The sequence below is a fragment of the Oncorhynchus nerka genome, linkage group LG18 (assembly GCF_034236695.1).
Source record: "Oncorhynchus nerka isolate Pitt River linkage group LG18, Oner_Uvic_2.0, whole genome shotgun sequence".
Taxonomy (NCBI): domain Eukaryota; kingdom Metazoa; phylum Chordata; class Actinopteri; order Salmoniformes; family Salmonidae; genus Oncorhynchus; species Oncorhynchus nerka.
Genome location: NC_088413.1, coordinates 45,104,889 through 45,124,620, shown reverse-complemented (window position 1 = coordinate 45,124,620; position 19,732 = coordinate 45,104,889). Strand labels below are relative to the sequence as shown.

At 41.7% G+C, this 19,732-nt stretch overlaps 1 protein-coding gene across 4 annotated transcripts in view; it reads right to left on the bottom strand.

The window, feature by feature from the left end:
- The window catches only part of LOC115145962 (protein PALS1-like), a 62,737-nt gene that overhangs the window by 33,356 nt on the left and 9,649 nt on the right, over positions 1–19,732 (bottom strand). For 2 of the 4 annotated variants that reach the window (XM_029687681.2, XM_029687679.2), the window contains exon 2: positions 4,486–4,607. The exons of the other annotated variants lie outside the window; for them this stretch is intronic. The gene's annotated coding sequence lies outside the window, so the exon portion shown is untranslated. The remainder of the gene's footprint in view (positions 1–4,485; positions 4,608–19,732) is intronic. 4 annotated transcript variants of the gene reach the window in all.

The following is a 19,732-nucleotide window of genomic DNA, read 5'->3' as shown; positions in this document are numbered from 1 at the left end:
AGTCGTGCATAATTATCAGTTTCTATTTAGGTTTATGTCGCCCATTCATTATCATTCATTCATTGTCAGACACACAGTGGGACCCAAAAGCATAAGAGGTCAACCGACTATGATTTTTCAACACCGATACCGATTGGAGAACCAAAAAAAGCAGATATAGGTTGTAGTTATTACAGGACTCGATCTCTCTATACCATTTGTATTTCCTATACCTTTGACTATTGGATGTTCTTATAGGCAGTTTAGTATTGCCAGCCTAATCTTGGTAGTTGATAGGCTTGAAGTCATTAACAGCGCTGTGCATCCCAGCACTGCTAAGAGCTGCTGTTTGAATGAATGCTTACGAGCATGCTGCTGCCTACCACCACTCAGTCAGACTGCTCTATCAAATATCAAATCATAGACTTAATTATAATATAATTAACACACAGAAATACAAGCCTTTGGTCATTAATATGGTCAAATTTAGATGAAATACGCAACTTTAAGTCTAAATATTACTGTTACATTGCACAACCTTCAATCTTATGTCATAATTACTTACAATTCTGGCAAATTACGGTCTTTGTTAGGAATAAAAGGCCTTCCAACAGGTCGCAACGAGCCAGGCGGCTCAAACTGCTGCATATACCCTGACTCTGCTTGTACTAAACGCGAGAGAAATGACAATTTCCCTAGTTAATATTGCCTGCTAACATTACATTTCTATTAACTACATATGCAGGTTTAAAAAAATACATTGATTTTAAGAAAGGCAGTGATGTTTATGGTTACGTACATTGCAACAATTGTGCTTATTTCAAGAATGCGCTTTTGTTAAATCATCAAGTTGAAGGAAGTGCTGTTTTTCCTGAAAGCTCTCTGTTCCATTGGATGCCTTGCCTCCATTTAATGGGATATCAACCAGATTCCTTTTCATATGGCTTCCTCAAGCTGTGAACAGTCTTTAGACATAGTTTCAGGCTTTTATTTTGAAAAATTAGCGAGAAAGAATCCATCGCGTCAGTGGGTGGCTGGGTGCCAGCAGAGTTTTTCATGCGCAACAGCCATTTTCTCTCTCTCTCCTATGGAAGAAGCTACATTCCGATTGACATATTATCGATTATATATTGTAAAAACAACCTGAGGATTGATTATAAAAAACATTTGACATCTTTCTACGCACTTTACGGATACTATTTGGAATTTTCGTCTGCGATGTCGTGACCGCTCGAGCCTGTGGATTTATGAACATAAAGCTCCTAACAAATGGAGGTATTTTGGATATAAAAATAATCTTTGTGGAACAAAAGGAACATTTATTGTATAACTGGGAGTCTCGTGAGTGCAAACATCCGAAGATCATCAAACATCCGAAGATCAAAGGTAGCGATTTAATTTATTGCTTTTCTTACTTTCGTGACCATCTACTTGGCTGCTAGCTGTTTGTAATATTTTGTCTACTGAGAGAGATGTGCTTACATAAATGCTTGGATAGCTTTCGCCGAAAAGCTTTATTGAAATCTGACACACCAGGTGGATTAACAACAAACTAAGCTGTGTTTTGCTATATTGCACTTGTTATTTCATGAAAATTAAATATCGCAACTTTTAAAGGATATTTCTCAATATCATGGCTGTACTGCAGCTTTTGCGCCAGCAGTACAGATAACACATCTTGACCACCAAAGTCCATTTGATGTCACAAAGTTGTCCAGTACTTTAAAAATATCCTCTCATGTTGTCCTGGTTTCCAGAAGAGGATGTCTTCCTTAATTGACCCCCATGAACGTTAACGGACATATACCAGGAGCTGTGCCAGGCCTGCCACGTCTGTTGACTCATCCAGCTGTAACACATATAATTCACTGGCTTGTATGCACTGAATGTCACTGAAACAGTGTGGTTTGATGAAGACATTGTCTGTATAGTTTTTGGGCCAACATTGCCCCAGCCATATCCGCGGCAGCAGGAAGAATTAAGTCCTCCACAACAGTATGGGGCTTGCCTGTCCGAGCCACTCGGTATCTCACCATATAAGACGCTTCTAGCCCCTTCTTATTAAATGCTATGTTGCTTTTATACGTCTTACTACTCGAAAGTCAGCTTTATTCTCGCTCAAAAAACTCCTTTGGCTTATTTTTCAAATTGTCGTGTTTTGTTTAAAATGCCTGTGCAAGAGTGAAGGTTGCCCGCGAGAGAGTAACGGTTAACGTGATTGGATGTTAATTACTTGACTAGGCTACCTATATTTGACATTGTGTTGTTATTTCGCTGAACACTAGATGGTTTCATTTTATTTTTGGCAGTGAAACGAGGCTACTAAGGCGAGAGAGAAAAAAAACTCACGCAAATGTATAGCCTCGTTGGAAAATCTAAATGTACTGTTTGAAAATGCGAAGATTTTTTTATAGTTTTGTTTTTAAAATGTGAATCACATTTTTATTTGGCGTACCTCCGACGGCATTGGGAATACCCATCCTCTTGATGATTTGTCAGAAAAGAACACACGGCACTTTGAAATCTGCAATAGATTTTGCACTTAATTTTAAGTCTTATCTGTTACGATAAATCTATCCAAATAAAGGTAAGGACACAAGGGAAAGCTAATTTAAAAGATGGCCATCCTCCTCTCTTTCATTTTGCCGAAATGGTCTATCACTGTCATACAGTACACGCTTTTAGTTTTTGTTGTCCTAGACTACCTGGCTAAAATGCTTACATTCATTATTAGCCTGGTTCTGTATGAAATGCAGGCACATTATAGGACACACGCCATTATCATTTATCCCCTCCCACCCCTCATTCCCACAGGCCCAGCGCTGGTCACATGACCCCGGATGCTAGGAGAATTTGTCCCTCCATCCGTGGATCTGCCCCCCTTCTCCACATGCCAGTCACATTCCTATCTACGTAGTTAGTCCAACTCCGAGCTGGACACAAACACAAACCTCAGGCCATGCACTGACGGGCTGTGCGTCACAGACACTTAGTCTACTGTTTTAACCTCTTAAGTCGACCCTCTACTTTTTTGAACATTCTGTTAAAAATCGCGCAACATTTCAGCGCCCTGCTACTCATGCCAGGAATATAGTATATGCATTTGCTTAGTCTGTGTGGATAGAAAACACTCAGACGTTTAAAAAACTGGTTAAATCACTGCTGTGGCTTTACCAGAACGGCATTTACATCGAAAAGCACAGGAAAAACTGATCACTGAAAATGGGAAAATATATCCATGCGCTACTTGAACCCATTGATAAACGTGAACCACAATTAATTGACTGAGGTTGCAGTACCTACAGCTTCCACACGGTGTCTAGAGTCTTGTCATTTCCCTTCGAGTTTTTTCTTGGTCAAACACATACAGGACACCGTATCTCCTCCGGTCTAGGACCGGATATTTTCGTTGAGTTTCTAGCCGGACATTTTTCCAGACGGACAGCTAATGATCTTTACATCGCCTCCTGATGAATTTTATCGCTTATTAACGTTTACTAATACCTAAAGTTGCATTACAAACCTATTTCGAAGTGTTTTGTGAAAGTTTATCGTCGACTTTTTGAATTTTAAAAAATGACGTTACGTTTTGAAACTATGTTTTTTTCGTTTATCACACAGTCTACATATAACGATATCTAGGCTTTATATGGACCGATTTAATCGAAATAAAGACCCAAATAGTGTTTATGGGACATCTAGGAGTGCCAACAAAGAAGATGGTGAAAGGTAATGAATGTTTTCTATTTTATTGTGCGGTTTGTGTAACGCCGAAATGCTAATTATTTTGTTTACGTCCCCTGTGGGTCTTTTGGGGTGTTGCATGCTATCAGATAATAGCTTCTCATGCTTTCGCCGAAAAGCATTTTAAAAATCTGACTTGTTGCCTGGATTCACAACGAGTGTAGCTTTAATTCGATACCCTGCATGTGTATTTTAATTAACTTTTGAGTTTTAACTAATACTATTAGCATTTAGCGTAGCGCATTTGCATTTCCAGAGCTCTAGTTGGGACGCAAGCGTCCCGAGTAGAAGCAACAGGTTAAGAACAAAATAGACATGCTGACGAGAAAACGATTAACAATATGTACAACAAGCACTGAAGGTCCCCATTAGTAACACCAAGTCCACAAAGAACACCCTAACTAACCGCAAAGCAGCCTGTAGTACTCCTGTGTGTTGGCTGGTTGGACACAATTAAATCTGCTCTGTCATCCTAACCTCCGGGCTCCTCCTTGTCTCACCCCCCCCCCCCCCTACTCTTTCTTTACTCCCCCTTTTTTTGTCTGGGTGCCCCCTCTGTGCATTGGCTTCTCTGTTGTGTGGAGATTACTGTGCTGCAAAAGTCCCAGACACGTCTCCATGACAACAGCTTTGTCAGCGGGCGGGAGGTCCCCACTCCACAGCCCTGAAAAATGAGGCAAAACACAAAGACAAACACACACTCAAGAAGAGGGTGGACTGTCAAATAAGGAAGAGGAGAAACATAGGACCCTATGTCCTTACCCAAATGTTGGTTGATTAGTTGGTGCTCTATAGTAGTAGATCAGCTGAGGGCTCTCCTCTCTGTATTTAACCTCCAGGTAGTGGGTCTTCTCCCAGGCTGTGGATCAGTGGCTATCCCCCTCCTAGGATCAACAGGCAGGCACTCAGTCAGCTAGCGCAGTCAGGGGGAACGGAGAGGACCAGGGAAGGGAGGTGGCAGGGGGGGTTGGGAGCACTGGTGTGTTTCGATTCCTCACGGTATTATGTGCTGGAACTGTGAATGTATTTTTTTTTTTATTATTGTAGAAGGTAGTAGTATGGGGAATCTACTTATGAAGATATACTGTTGAAGTCGGAAGTGTACATACACCTTAACCAAATACATTTAAACTCAGTTTTTCACAATTCCTGACATTTATAGTTTGTTAACCTCTCTGCGCACGGAACCCGCTAGCAGGCTGAAATTCCACAACATACGGTGCTCGCTACATAAATAGTCATATTAAACATTCATGAAAATACAAATGTCTCACATGTATCGAAAGCCTAGAATTTTGCTAATCCAACTGCGTTGTCAGATTTAAAAAAGGATTTACTGCGAAAGAATGCGATGCAATTATCTGAGCATAGAGCCCCATAATTGTTTTTATTTTTTAACCAGCACAGGGGTAACATAATCAAACTGCATTAAAATAAATTGTTTACCTTTGACGATCTTCGTCTGTTTGCAATTCCAATGCTCATTGTTACACAATGAATGATCTTTTGTTTGATAAAATACGTTATTATAACCTAACACGAAACATTTTGTGAACCGCTTGTGTAGTGAATTCAGTCTCATTCCATTTGACGACTCATTCCAGGTAAATCACCCACACAGAACGTGACTTTTCCAGTCATGTTTGGTTTCACTGCAATCAACTGGTTGGTTTGTAACACAATCAAACCTGGGGCCATTTCGCTGGACGTATTGACTGAAAGAAATCGATTTGAAGACAACAAGTAATGACATTATTGTGCACCGATGATTTGCCCACTATTTCGTTGATTGACTGTCTTTTAACCCAATGACCACTGATCATCTTGAAATCTAGCTGTGTAGATAGCCAATGAGCTGAGCTAAACGGCAATACGCCATGTTTATGTGTTGCAAGACCAACCCATGTAGTCATCGCCAGCGTAAAGAGAGTCATGCGCTATTGAATTTTCATACCGGAAGAAGCTACGCATATTATTGTTTGGTGAATGCGCAGATTCAGCTGTTTATATATCAATCATTATGGCGACTAAGTCAGGGAAAGCTAAATCTAGATATACAGATGTACACACAACTTTAGAATAAATTGATTGGGAAGGTGAGACAGAGATTGCTGTAGGACGCTTCATTTAGCGATTGTGGAGGAATATTTTTTGAACGGGAGAGGACATCGTTTTGGACTGGTAAGTTCTTATCATGCTAATGCCCTTGTTTGAAATTAATAATATAAAATATTATGTGATTTTGTATTTATTTTAGAAGCAATATATAAACATTTAATGTCATGAAATGTGAGATGCGTGTGTCTGCCGCCCCACCCCATTTGGGTATGTCTTCAGGCGGAAATTGCACAAAGTAGGGGGGGGGCTGCAAGAGGTTAACAAGAAACAACAAGAAATTTGTGGAGTGGTTGAAAAACGAGTTAATGACTCCAACCTAAGTGTATGTAAACTACCGACTTCAACAGTATGTAGGAAGTTGCCCGAGGGAGAAAATATGACCCACTTCTGAGATGTCACTCAACTGCTGAAATCAGAGTTGGGAAGAACAAACACAGGCGCGCGCCCCCCCCCCGCGCTGGGGCCTGTGCTGTCTCAGAGGTCAAATCGTCCTTGTAACAGTAGAAAATAACCATGATGCAAATTGCAAAAATGCAAAACAGCCTAGGAACACCATTCCTGAGCAAAACATAAGGGACCTATTGTTAGGGTGTGTGATCACAGCGTAAACGTCAAACCTTATTACATTTGAAGAGTGAAGGAGAGGGTTTGATAAAGGGCGCCTGTCCTGTTTGATATCGGAGGAGCAGGAGTGTACACAACAATCTGCTACCGGCCACCCTCAGCTCCCAGCTGTGCCCTGGACACCATTTGTGAATTGATCGCCCCCATCTAGCTTCAGAGTTTGTTCTGTTAGGTGACCTAAACTGGGATATGCTTAACACCCCGGCAGTCCTACAATGTAAGCTAGATGCCCTCAATCTCACTCAAATCATCAAGGAACCCACCAGGTACAACCTTAACTCTGTAAACAAGGGCACTCTCATAGACGTCATCCTGACCAACTGGCCCTCCAAATACACCTCCGCTGTCTTCAACCAGGATCTCAGCGATCACTGCCTCATTGCCTGTATCCGCCACGGAGCCGCAGTCAAACGACCACCCCTCATCACTGTCAAACGCTCCCTAAAACACTTCTGTGAGCAGGCCTTTCTAATCGACCTGGCCCGGGTATCCTGGAAGGACATTGACCTCATCCCGTCAGTTGAGGATGCCTGGTCATTCTTTAAAAGTAACTTCCTCACCATTTTAGATAAGCATGCTCCGTTCAAAAAATGCAGAACCAAGAACAGATACAGCCCTTGGTTCACTCCAGACCTGACTGCCCTCGACCAGCACAAAAACATCCTGTGGCGGACTGCAATAGCATCGAATAGCCCCGTGATATGCAACTGTTCAGGGAAGTCAGGAACCAATACACGCAGTCAGTCAGGAAAGCTAAGGCCAGCTTCTTCAGGCAGAAGTTTGCATCCTGTAGCTCCAACTCCAAAAAGTTCTGGGACACTGTGAAGTCCATGGAGAACAAGAGTACCTCCTCCCAGCTGCCCACTGCACTGAGGCTAGGTAACACGGTCTCCACCGATAAATCCACGATTATCGAAAGCTTCAATAAGCACTTCTCAACGGCTGGCCATGCCTTCCGCCTGGCTACTCCAACCTCGGCCAACAGCTCCGCCCCCCGCAGCTCCTCGCCCAAGCCTCTCCAGGTTCTCCTTTACCCAAATCCAGATAGCAGATGTTCTGAAAGAGCTGCAAAACCTAGACCCGTACAAATCAGCTGGGCTTGACAATCTGGACCCTCTATTTCTGAAACTATCTGCCGCCATTGTCGCAACCCCTATTACCAGCCTGTTCAACCTCTCTTTCATATCGTCTGAGATCCCCAAGGATTGGAAAGCTGCCGCAGTCATCCCCCTCTTCAAAGGGGAGACACCCTGGACCCAAACTGCTATAGACCTATATCCATCCTGCCCTGCCTATCTAAGGTCTTCTGAAAGCCAAGTCAACAAACAGGTCACTGACCATCTCGAATCCCACCGTACCTTCTCCGCTGTGCAATCTGGTTTCCGAGCCGGTCATGGGTGCACCTCAGCCACGCTCAAGGTACTAAACGATATCATAACCGCTATCGATAAAAGACAGTACTGTGCAGCCGTCTTCATCGACCTCGCCAAGGCTTTCGACTCTGTCAATCACCATATTCTTATCGGCAGACTCAGTAGCCTCGGTTTCTCGGATGACTGCCTTGCCTGGTTCACCAATTACTTTGCAGACAGAGTTCAGTGTGTCAAATCGGAGGGCATGCTGTCCGGTCCTCTGGCAGTCTCTATGGGGGTGCCACAGGGTTCAATTCTCGGGCCGACTCTTTTCTCTGTATATATCAATGATGTTGCTCTTGCTGCGGGCGATTCCCTGATCCACCTCTACGCAGACGACACCATTCTATATACTTTCGGCCCGTCATTGGACACTGTGCTATCTAACCTCAAACGAGCTTCAATGCCATACAGCACTCCTTCCGTGGCCTCCAACTGCTCTTAAACGCGAGTAAAACCAAATGCATGCTTTTCAACCGATCGCTGCCTGCACCCGCATGCCCGACTAGCATCACCACCCTGGATGGTTCCGACCTTGAATATGTGGACATCTATAAGTACCTAGGTGTCTGGCTAGACTGCAAACTCTCCTTCCAGACTCACATCAAACATCTCCAATCGAAAATCAAATCAAGAGTCGGCTTTCTATTCCGCAACAAAGCCTCCTTCACTCACGCCGCCAAGCTTACCCTAGTAAAACTGACTATCCTACCGATCCTCGATTTCATGTCATCTACAAAATGGCTTCCAACACTCTACTCAGCAAACTGGATGCAGTCTATCATAGTGCCATCCGTTTTGTCACCAAAGCACCTTATACCACCCACCACTGCGACTTGTATGCTCTAGTCGGCTGGCCCTCGCTACATATTCGTCGCCAGACCCACTGGCTCCAGGTCATCTACAAGTCCATGCTAGGTAAAGCTCCGCCTTATCTCAGTTCACTGGTCACGATGGCAACACCCATCCGTAGCACACGCTCCAGCAGGTGTATCTCACTGATCATCCCTAAAGCCAACACCTCATTTGGCCGCCTTTCGTTCCAGTACTCTGCTGCCTGTGACTGGAATGAACTGCAAAAATCGCTGAAGTTGGAGACTTTTATCTCCCTCACCAACTTCAAACATCAGCTATCCGAGCAGCTAACCGATCGCTGCAGCTGTACATAGTCTATTGGTAAATAGCCCACCCATTTTCACCTACCTCATCCCCATACTGTTTTTTTTAAATTTTATTTATTTATTTATTTACTTTTCTGCTCTTTTGCACACCAATATCTCTACCTGTACATGACCATCTGATCTTTTATCACCCCAGTGTTAATCTGCAAAACTGTATTATTCGCCTACCTCCTCATGCCTTTTGCACACATTGTATATAGACTGCCCATTTTATTTCTACTGTGTTATTGACTTGTTAATTGCTTACTCCATGTGTAACTCTGTGTTGTCTGTTCACACTGCTATGCTTTATCTTGGCCAGGTCGCAGTTGCAAATGAGAACTTGTTCTCAACTAGCCTACCTGGTTAAATAAAGGTGAAATAAAAAATAAATAAATAAAAAAATCATACACAATTTAAGTTAAATGTAACAATTTCTACTAGATAGCCCACACTCACCTGCACAAAGTATGGTAAACAAACACCCATAAAAGACTGGATGCAGTCAAATGTTGGTAAGAGGGTGGCACTAGCCATCTCATGGTTGTGGGTTTAATGTATGGCCTATCAGATACATACACGCACCCAATTCATTGAAATCACGCAAAATTGCTTTTCCAAAAGATACAGAAAAATAACAATTGTCAGTTCATAAATTCATGACTCAGATAGTGCATTCGGAAAGTATTCAAACCCCTTCACTTTTTCCACTGTTAAGGTATAGCCTTATTCTAAAATTGATTCAATTGATCCCCCCCCAACAATCTACACACAATACCGCATAATGACAAAGCAAAAACAGGTTGACATTTTTGCAAAGAAATGTACTAATGAGATGCTATTGAGCCCACACTACTACACTGTCTGAGCCAAGGATTACATGCTTTCTGGTAAGTTTTGATTACAATACTGACATACATGATTTTTTTGTTAACTTGTAAATAGTAGCCTACAGCAAAGTGTGTTTAAAACATTAACTTGTCAACCATTTCTGCTAGTTAGTTTTTGCTTGCTTGTGCCTGCTAACTGAGGAGTGTTAATTCACCTGTTTCCATACATGTTTAATTTTAAAACATTTATCTTACGAAGGAGTTGTTTAATCTCACTGCTTAACTTTTTTGGGACAGGGGGCAGTATTTTCACTTTTGGATGAATAGCCTGCCCAAACTGAACTGCCTCCTACTCTGTCCCAGATGCTAATATATGCATATTATTATTAGTATTGGATAGAAAACACACTGAAGTTTCTAAAACTGTTTGAATGATGTCTGTGAGTATAACAGAACTCATACGGCAGACAAAATTCTGGGAAGAAATCCAAACAGGAAGTGAGAAATCGATTTTCAAAACATTGCCTATTCAAATCCCTGATAGTTATGGATGTGCTAGCACTTCCTAGGGCTTCCACTAGATGTCACCGCCTTTAGATCCTAGTTTTAGGATTCTACTATAAAAGGAGGGGCTCATAGGAGCACTTTTCGTGAGTGGTCTGGCAGAGAGCCTCGGTCTCATGATGCGCGCTCCCGACAGAGTATGCTCTCGTTCCAGTGCTTTTCTTCAGACAATGAAATTCTCCAGTTGGAACCTTATTGATGATTTAAGTTAAACACATCCTAAAGATTGATTGCAAACATCATTTGACTTGTTTCTACGACCTGTAACGGAACTTTTTGAGTTTCTGTCTGGAGGAAGTGCTCGCTCCTCATGAAGATGGATTACTGGGCTGAACACGCTAACAACAAGTGGCTAAATGATGGTCTTTATGGAACAAATCAGTCATTTATTGTCGAACTGGGATTCCTGGGAGTGCCTTCTGATGAAGATCAAAGGTAAGTGAACATTTAGTGTTTTTACTAACTAATGTTGACGCAAAATGGCGGCTATTTCTTTGGCTGAATTGGGTACTGAGCGCCGTTCTCAGATTATGCTTTTTCCGTAAAGTTTTTAGGAAATCTGACACAGTGGTTGCATAGAGGATAAGTCTCTTTAATTCTGTGAATAACACTTGCATCTTTTATCAATGTTATTTATGAGTATATCTGCAAAATCACCAGATGTTTTGGAATCAAAACATTACTGCACATAACGCGCCAATGTAAACTGAGATTTTTGAATATAAATATGCACATTATCGAACAAAGCATACACATATTTTGTAACAGTGTCATCTGATGAAGATCAAAGGTTAGTGATTCATTTGATCAATATTTCTGCTTTTTGTGACTCCTATCTTTGGCTGGAAAAATGGCTGTGTGTTTTTGTGATTTGGCTCTGACCTAACATAATCATATGTTGTGCTTTCGCTGTAAATCATTTTTTAACCGGAAACCATGGGTAGATTAACAAGATGTTTATCTTTAATTTGCTGTATTGGACTTGTTAATGTGTTAAAGTTACATATTTCTAAAAAATATTTTTGAATTTTGTGTGCTGCCTTTTCAGAGGAATGTTGTGGTGGGGTTCCGCTAGCAGAACGCCTTTCCTAGACAGGTTAACCATTTATCTGTACATGGAATTGTATTTGTTGTTATTTTACTATTTTTTCCAATCTTTACAGGAAAATGCCACGGGAACCATCTGATGTGTGGAAACATTTCACTGGAGCTAATATAGAAGGAAAAGCTGTGTACATTTGTAAATACTGTGCCAAATCTTATTTTATTTATTTAACTAGGCAAGTCAGTTAAGAACAAATACTTATTTACAATGACGGCCTAGGAACAGTAGATTAACTACCCTGTTCAGGGGCAGAACACCACATTTTTATTTACCTCGTCAGCTCGGGGATTCAATCTAGCAACCTTTCGGTTACTGGACCAACCCCAAATATGTGAAGAATATGTGAAGAATGCAACAAAGATGTAGAATCATCTGGCCAAGTGCATAAAGTTCCCTCAGCGCTGACAACAAGCACCTCCGACAAAAGTCCCTCTACTTCTATTAGAGGTGAAAATGATGAATCAGACACCTTATCGATAGCAACAGCTCACAGTCCTCCTGGAATCAGAAGTTTTTTTGAGTCAATGGAGGTACGTAGCTAAGGTGTTATGCAACTGGTTCACCTCTGATGCTCACGGATTGGAAGAGATTTCTGAATGTTCTTCGCCCAGCATAAAGCCCTCCAACCAGACATGCTGTATCTACTAATTTGCTGAATGCAGAGTTCAACAGCATTCAAGTGAAGGTCAAGAAAATTATAGAGAAAGCAGACTATTGCAATCTCTGATGGGCGGTCGAATGTTCGTGGTCAAGGAATAATTAACTACATTATCTCCACCCCTCAACCAGTATTCTACAAGAGCACAGACACAAGGGACAAGACACACCGGTCTCTACATTGCAGATGAGCTGAAGACAGTCATCAATGACCTTGGACCAATTAAGGTATTTGTACTGCTGACAGACAATGCTGCGAATATGAAGGCTGCTTGGTCTAAAGTGGAGGAGTCCTACTCTCACATCACACCAATTGGCTGTGCTGCTCATGCATTGAATCTACTCCTCAAGGACATCATGGCATTGAAAACAATGGGTACACTCTACAAGAGAGGCAAGGAAATGGTTAGGCATGTGAAGGGCCATCAAGTTATAGCAGCAATCTACCTCGCCAAGCAAAGTGAGAAGAATAAGAGCACCACATTGAAGCTGCCCAGCAACACCCGTTGGGGTGGTGTTGTCATCATGTTTGACAGTCTCCTGGAGGGGAAGGAGTCTCTCTAAGAAATTGCCATATCACAGTCTGCCGATTTGGACAGCCTAATCAAGAGGATCCTCCTGGATGATGCATTTTGGGAGAGAGTGGTAAGCAGCCAGAAACTCCTGAAACCTACAGCGGTTGCCATTGCACGGATTGAGGGAGACAATGCCATCCTGTCTGATGTTCAGACTCTGCTTGCAGATGTAAGAGAATAAACCTGTACTGCCTTGCCCACTTCACTGTTGCTCCAAGCAGAGGAAACTGCAGTTCTGAAATACAATCAAAAAGCGTTAAGACTTCTGCCTGAATCCCATACACGCCGCAGCGTACTTTTTGGACCCCAAATATGCTGGCAAGAGCATCCTGTCTGGTGCAGAGGGCAGCAAGGCCTACGGTGTCATCACTACCGTGTCTCGCCACCTTGGCCTGGATGAAGGCAAGGTTCTAGGCAGTCTGGCAAAGTACACTTCCAAGCAAGGGCTTTGGGATGGAGATGCAATATGGCAGTCGTGCCAACATATCTCATCAGCCACCTGGTGGAAGGGACTTTGTGGATCTGAGGTTCTTTCCCCTGTTGCCTCCATCCACCTCCAAATCCCACCAACATCAGCTGCCTCAGAGTGCAACTGGTCCTTGTTTGGGAACACACACACCAAAGTACGCAACAGGCTGACCAATACAAAGGTTGAAAAAAATGGTGGTCACCCGGGCAAATTTGAGGCTTTTTGAGTCTGACAACGAGCCATCCTCAACAAGGTTGGAAAGTGACAGTATATGTATATTTATGACAAAGTAAAAGGTTTATGTTTCTGTCTCCATATGATATGGTAAATATACAAATGCAAAAAATATCTACATTTAAATGGTATTAATATTAATTTGCATATATTCCTGTTAATTCCCACGAAAAGTTTCCACCTTTGAATATTCCCCAAAATGTGCAACCCTAATGACGCCACAAGCTTGACACACCTGTATTTGGGGAGCTTCTCCCATTCTTCAAATGGAGATCCTCTGAGGTTGGATGGTGAGTGTCGCTGCACAGGTATTTTCAGAGATGTTTGATCAGGTTCAAGCCCGGGCTCTGGCTGGGCCACTCAAAGACATTCAGGGACTTGTCCTAAAGCCACTCCTGCATTGTCTTGGCTGTGTGCTTAGGGTTGTTGTCCTGTTGGAAGGTGAAGCTTCACCCCAGTCTGAGTGCTCTGGAGCAGGTTTTCATCAAGGATTTCTCTGTACTTTGCGCCATTTATCTTTCCCTCGATCCTGACTAGTCTCCCAGTCCCTGCGGCTGAAAAACACCCCTACAGCATGATGCTGCTACCACCATGCTTCCCCGTAGGGATGGTATTGGCCAGGTGATAAACGGTGCCTGGTTTCCTCCAAACGTGATGCTAGGCATTCAGGGCCAAGAACCTTGTTTCTCTTGGTCAGAGTCCTTTAGGCGCCTTTTGGCAAACTCCACACAGCCTGTCATGTGCCTTTTACTGAGGAGTGCCATCTGTCTGGCCACTCAACCATAAAGGCCTGATTGGTTGAGTGCTGCAGAGAGGGTTGTAACTGCAGAGATGGTTGTCACATCTCCACAGAGGAACTCTGGAGCTCTGTCAGACTGACCATCGGGTTCTTGGTCACCTCCTTGACCAAGACCCTTCTCCCCTGATTGCTCAGTTTGGCCAGCTCTAGGAAGAGTCAAACTTCTTCCATTTAAAAATGGAGGCCACTGTTCTTAGGGACCGTTGGGGCAGCAGACATTTTTTGGTACCCTTCCCCAGATCTGTGCCCCAACACAATCCTGTCTCAGAGCTCTACAGACAATTCTTTCAAACTCATGGCTTGGTTTTTGCTCTGAAATGCACTGTCAACTGTGGGACCTTACATAGACAGGTGTGTGCATTTCCAAATCATCATCATTTGAATTTACTAGAGGTGGACTCCAATCAAGATGTAGAAACATCACAAGGATGAACAATAGAAACAGGATGCACGAGCTCAATTTCGAGTCTCATTGCAAAGGGTCTGAATACTTATGCAAATAAGTTTATTTTAAAATTTGTATTAAATTGCAAAAATTTCACAAAACCTGTTTTTGCTTTGTCATTATGGGTTATTGTGTGCAGATGGATAAAAATACATTCTCATCAATTTTAAGGCTGTAACAAATTATTTCCGAATGGACTGGATAACTGTCAAACCGCACTACTGAAAATATGCAGATGTTTTTTAGTGCAGAAAAAGTAACAAAATAATCTCTCTGGGTGATGTGGAAGTGAAGCAGCCCATTTGTCCTTGGAAACACTCACACAGGAGCAGAGCAGACGCTTTGAATGAATAATGTAGTTTCAGTGAGTGACGTAGGTTTAGGCTAGATAAGTAACTGTTACAGTAGCACTCACTAGATGAGTTGGAGCGTGAGGATAAATGCACACAATCCTCTCGTAGCAGAACATTTATTTTTATGGCCTTGAGTATTCTATTCTCCCCTTTTTGTACTACAGGAGCAGAACAGATAACAGTATGTAGAGAAAAGCTGATGGCTTCCCATACATTGAAAGTGTCAGACAATTTACATTTCAAACCTTTTTGTGTGTGCATTTGTGTAAACAATGGCCATTCTAAAAACCCTGTGAGTTTAGTTTCCTTCACTATAGAATTACAACTGGTTGTCTAAAACCTTCCTAACTTTCAATAAGGACTGGCTTCCTCCCTTTCCAAATAACAGCTGTAGCATGCTTGTAATCTGGTGTGGTGAGTATGCATTTGTTTAAGGGATAGTGTGGGACTGATGGAAAGTAAGGTCTGAATGAATTGAAATCTAGTCCGGTCATCTTCTTGAAAATGTATAGATTTAACCCTGCTGGTTTATTTATAATTCTCACCAACACCAAAAAAAATGCATAATCTACACATCCATTCACACACAGATGGCATCACACACTGCATTAAGATCTTGAGCTAATCTCATTTGGCAGGATCATCCCCTCCCCGTAGAGGAGTCATGCCCACGAGGCAGGTTAAAACACACTGTGCCTTTGATGTGGACCATCTGTTGCTTGTGGTGCTTAGCCAAGCAACCTGGTATAGTCAGTGGGTCACCCTCCTGGTATGGCTGGGCGATATAGCCTAATTATCATATTTAAATGTTTTCACATTTATGGGCGATACACAATATACACTGAGTGTACAAAACATTAAAACACCTTTATAATATTGAGTTGCCCCCCATTTTTGCCCTCAGAACAGCCTCAATTGGTCAAGGCATGGACTCCACCAGGTGTCGAAAACGTTCCACAGGGATGCCGGGATTCATGGATGCCAAAGGAAGCCAGGCTTCCCCCCAAATATGTAACAAAAAATAATACGTTCAAATAAAAATGTTATTCTATTGGCAAGAGGCTGAATGTATCTAACTGGAGAAAGAATCAAAACAAGTGAAACAGTGCCTCTGTTTGTACCCCATCTGATGCTGTCTGGTCAAAAAGTATGACATTGCTGCCACCCATAGCATTGAACACAATGGATGCCAGTGAGCAGTTGGCCTCTCTTGATAAAATAATAAAAAAGAGAAAAAAAGTATAAAATAAAACTAAACTGAGTGAGCTCAACTGTGAATGGTCCTGGCGCAACAAAGTAGTGTCAGAATTGTTGTATCTCGCTGTTTTGTTGTCCTCCGGTGGCTAGCTAGCTAAAATGGCCCCTTTCCTAAATTAGCCATGGATGGAAATAGGGATTTGGACTTGTGGTTTTACTTAATTCTCCATACTGGCCAATGAATATAATGGCTATTCTGATCCAACCATAAATTCATACACTGTGCCCATGGCCTGAGAGGATGAAAGTTCAAGATATAGCAGGCTAGTGTTAACTAGATAACGTTGCCCACTGTATGACAGTTCATACACAGTTTCGTCAGCAAGAAAGAGGATGGCATTGACGTTTGTTCCTCTACAAGTATGGTGAGTCTACATGTTTTTCAAATAAAAAACATTTTTCCATTGTTTTTGCAAGTCCTACAGCTTCCACACGATGTCGCCAGTCTTGTCAATTGCCTGGGCTTTGTTTCTTGGTCAAACGAGTGAGAGAGAGCCCATTCCTTCCGGTCTCCGACAGGATGTTTTGGAGTAGAAATTTCCGACCATGATTTTAAGACGTGGAGCTATTGAATACACATCACCCCGTGATCAATTTGATAGATTATTAACGTTTACTAATACCTAAAGTTGGATTACAAAAGTATTTCGAAGTGTTTTGTGAAAGTTTATCGTCAACTTTTTTAATTTAAAAAAATGACGTTGCGTTTTAAAACTGTGTTTTTTCCTGGTTCACACACTCTTCATAGATCGATATTTAGGGTATATATGGACCGATTTAATCGAGAAAAAAAAGACCCAATAGTGATGTTTATGGGACATCTAGGAGTGCCAACAAAGAAGATCGTCAAAGGTAATAAATGTATTATATTTTATTTCTGCGTTTTGTGTAGCGCCGGCTATGCTAATTATTTTGTTTACGTCCCCTTCAGGTATTTCGGGGTGTTGCATGCTATCAGATAATAGCTTCTCATGCTTTCGCCGAAAAGCATTTTAAAAATCTGACTTGTTGGCTGGATTCACAACGAGTGTAGCTTTAATTCAGTACCCTGCATGTGTGTTTTAATGACGTTTGAGTTTTAACGAGTGCTATTAGCATTTAGCGTAGCGCATTTGCATTTCCAGATGGCTAGATGGGACGCATGCGTGTCGGGTCGACGTAAGAGGTTAAACTAGCAATATCATCATCCATGTGTAGTTATCTAGCTTGCCCTGCGTTGCATATAATATCGATGCGGTGCCTGTTAAGTTATTGAATCACAGCCAACTCCGCAAGCGCATTCGCAAAAAAGCACTGTCGTTGCACCAATGTGTACCTATCCATAAACATCAACGCCTTACTTAAAATCAATACACAAGTATATATTTTTTAAATCTGCATATTTAGTTAATATTGCAGGCTAACATTAATTTATTTTAACTAGGGAAATTGTGTCACTTCTCTTGCGTTCTGTGCAAGCAGAGTCAGGGTATATGCAGCAGTTTGGGCTGCCTGGCTCGTTGCGAACTGTATGTAGACCATTCCTTCCTAACAAACACTAATTTACCAGAATTGTACATAATTATGACATAACATTGAAGGTCGTGCAATGTAACAGCAATATTTAGACTTATGGATGCCACCAGTTAGATAAAATAAGGAACGATGCCGTATTTCACTGAAAGAATAAACGTTTTGTTTTCGAAATGATAGTTTCCAGAATTTACCATATTAATGTATTTCTGTGTGTTTATTATAGTATAATTAAGTCTATGATTTGATACAGCAGTCTGACAGAGCAGTGGTAGGCAGCAGCAGGCTCATAAGCATTCATTCAAACACCACTTTCCTGCATTTGCCAGCAGCTCTTCGCTGTGCTTCAAGCATTGCGCTATTTATGACTTCAAGCCTATCAACTCCCGAGAATAGGCTGGCAATACTATGGTACCTATAAGAACATCCAATAGTCAAAAGGTAAATGAAATACAAATGGTAGAGAGAGAAATAGTCCTATACCTACAACCTAAAACTTCTTACATGGGAATATTGAAGACTCATGTTAAAAGGAACCACCAGCTTTCATATGTTCTGAGCAAGGATCTTAAACGTCAGCACATATTGCACTTTTACTTTCTTTTCCAACACTTTGTTTTTGCATTATTTAAACCAAATTGAACATGTTTCATTATTTATTTATTATTCATTATTGATGTATTATATATTAAGCTAAAATAAGTGTTCATTCAGTATTGTTGTAATTTTCATTATTACAAATACACATATAAAAAATAGGCATCAGCTTTTTTTGGTTTTCCAATAAATCGGTATCGGCGTTAAAATCATAATCGGTCGACCTCTAACTATATAGCTAGGCGTTATCTAAATAACCCTAATTTTATAAGATAGTTCTTATTTGATTAATGGTCTGACCCATCTATGTGAAGCTAGCCACAATAAGGATTAGCCACAAGAGTGGACTTTGCAGTTAGCCTTCAAAATCAAAGTATGGCATAATTCTACTATTTGTATTCATTTGCATCACTGTCAATTACATACATTTATTTTGAAGGCTAACCGCAAAGTCCACTATTGTGCCTAATCCTGATTGGTGCTAGCTTCACAACACCTAACCCGGTCCGGTCGAGCCTCTCTAGCCAGATGAAGCTAGCTGGCTGCTTATAACGTTAGCTTTGGGAAACAGGGTTAAGAAGCTGGCTAGCTATTTATTTTCATGAACTGAAGTTCAGTTTCAATAGGCGAACAACAAGTGGCAACCTTGCTAATACTTACTCACAAGGAATCCCAAATCATTGCTAAGAATAATGAAAATGACTGCGGTTTCTACTGGTCATTGTTTTCAGGCTGGTTGTATTGGTGCTAGCTAGGTACCAAGCTAAAGCTAGCTACCCCAGAAGTTGCAGTCAAAAATGTTTGCTTTATTATCAACGTATTGTAAACATATCGTTCGTGTCTGGGGTTTGCTTGCTTGCAGACTTTTGTACAGCTTTGACAGTGCTACTGTATCTTTTTTGACACACAAAGACCCAAACGGCATTCCATAGTATGCATGTCGTGAAGCTAATAGCAGTGACACTATTACTGTGTAACTCCGGTATTGCAACATCTGAAAAAAAGCGCACTTGGTAGTGTGTACCGGCGCTTGACTAGTCAGCAAAAGCCAACATCACCCACGACAGAGAACAGTTTATTGTCAAGGGCAATGAATTCCATTTGGCTTTCATGGATTTCACCTTTGAGTTCTCGCTGAAATGTTCTTACAAATGAATGCTTGACTGCTCGATCCACACAGCTGACATTGTGTGGGCTAGGTTAGGAATGCTGTGTTGCATGTGTAGCGCAAAATGTTATGTTGCGTTATTACGTCATGCATCTACTGTATATAGGTATGCACGGTAGCTTTGACATTG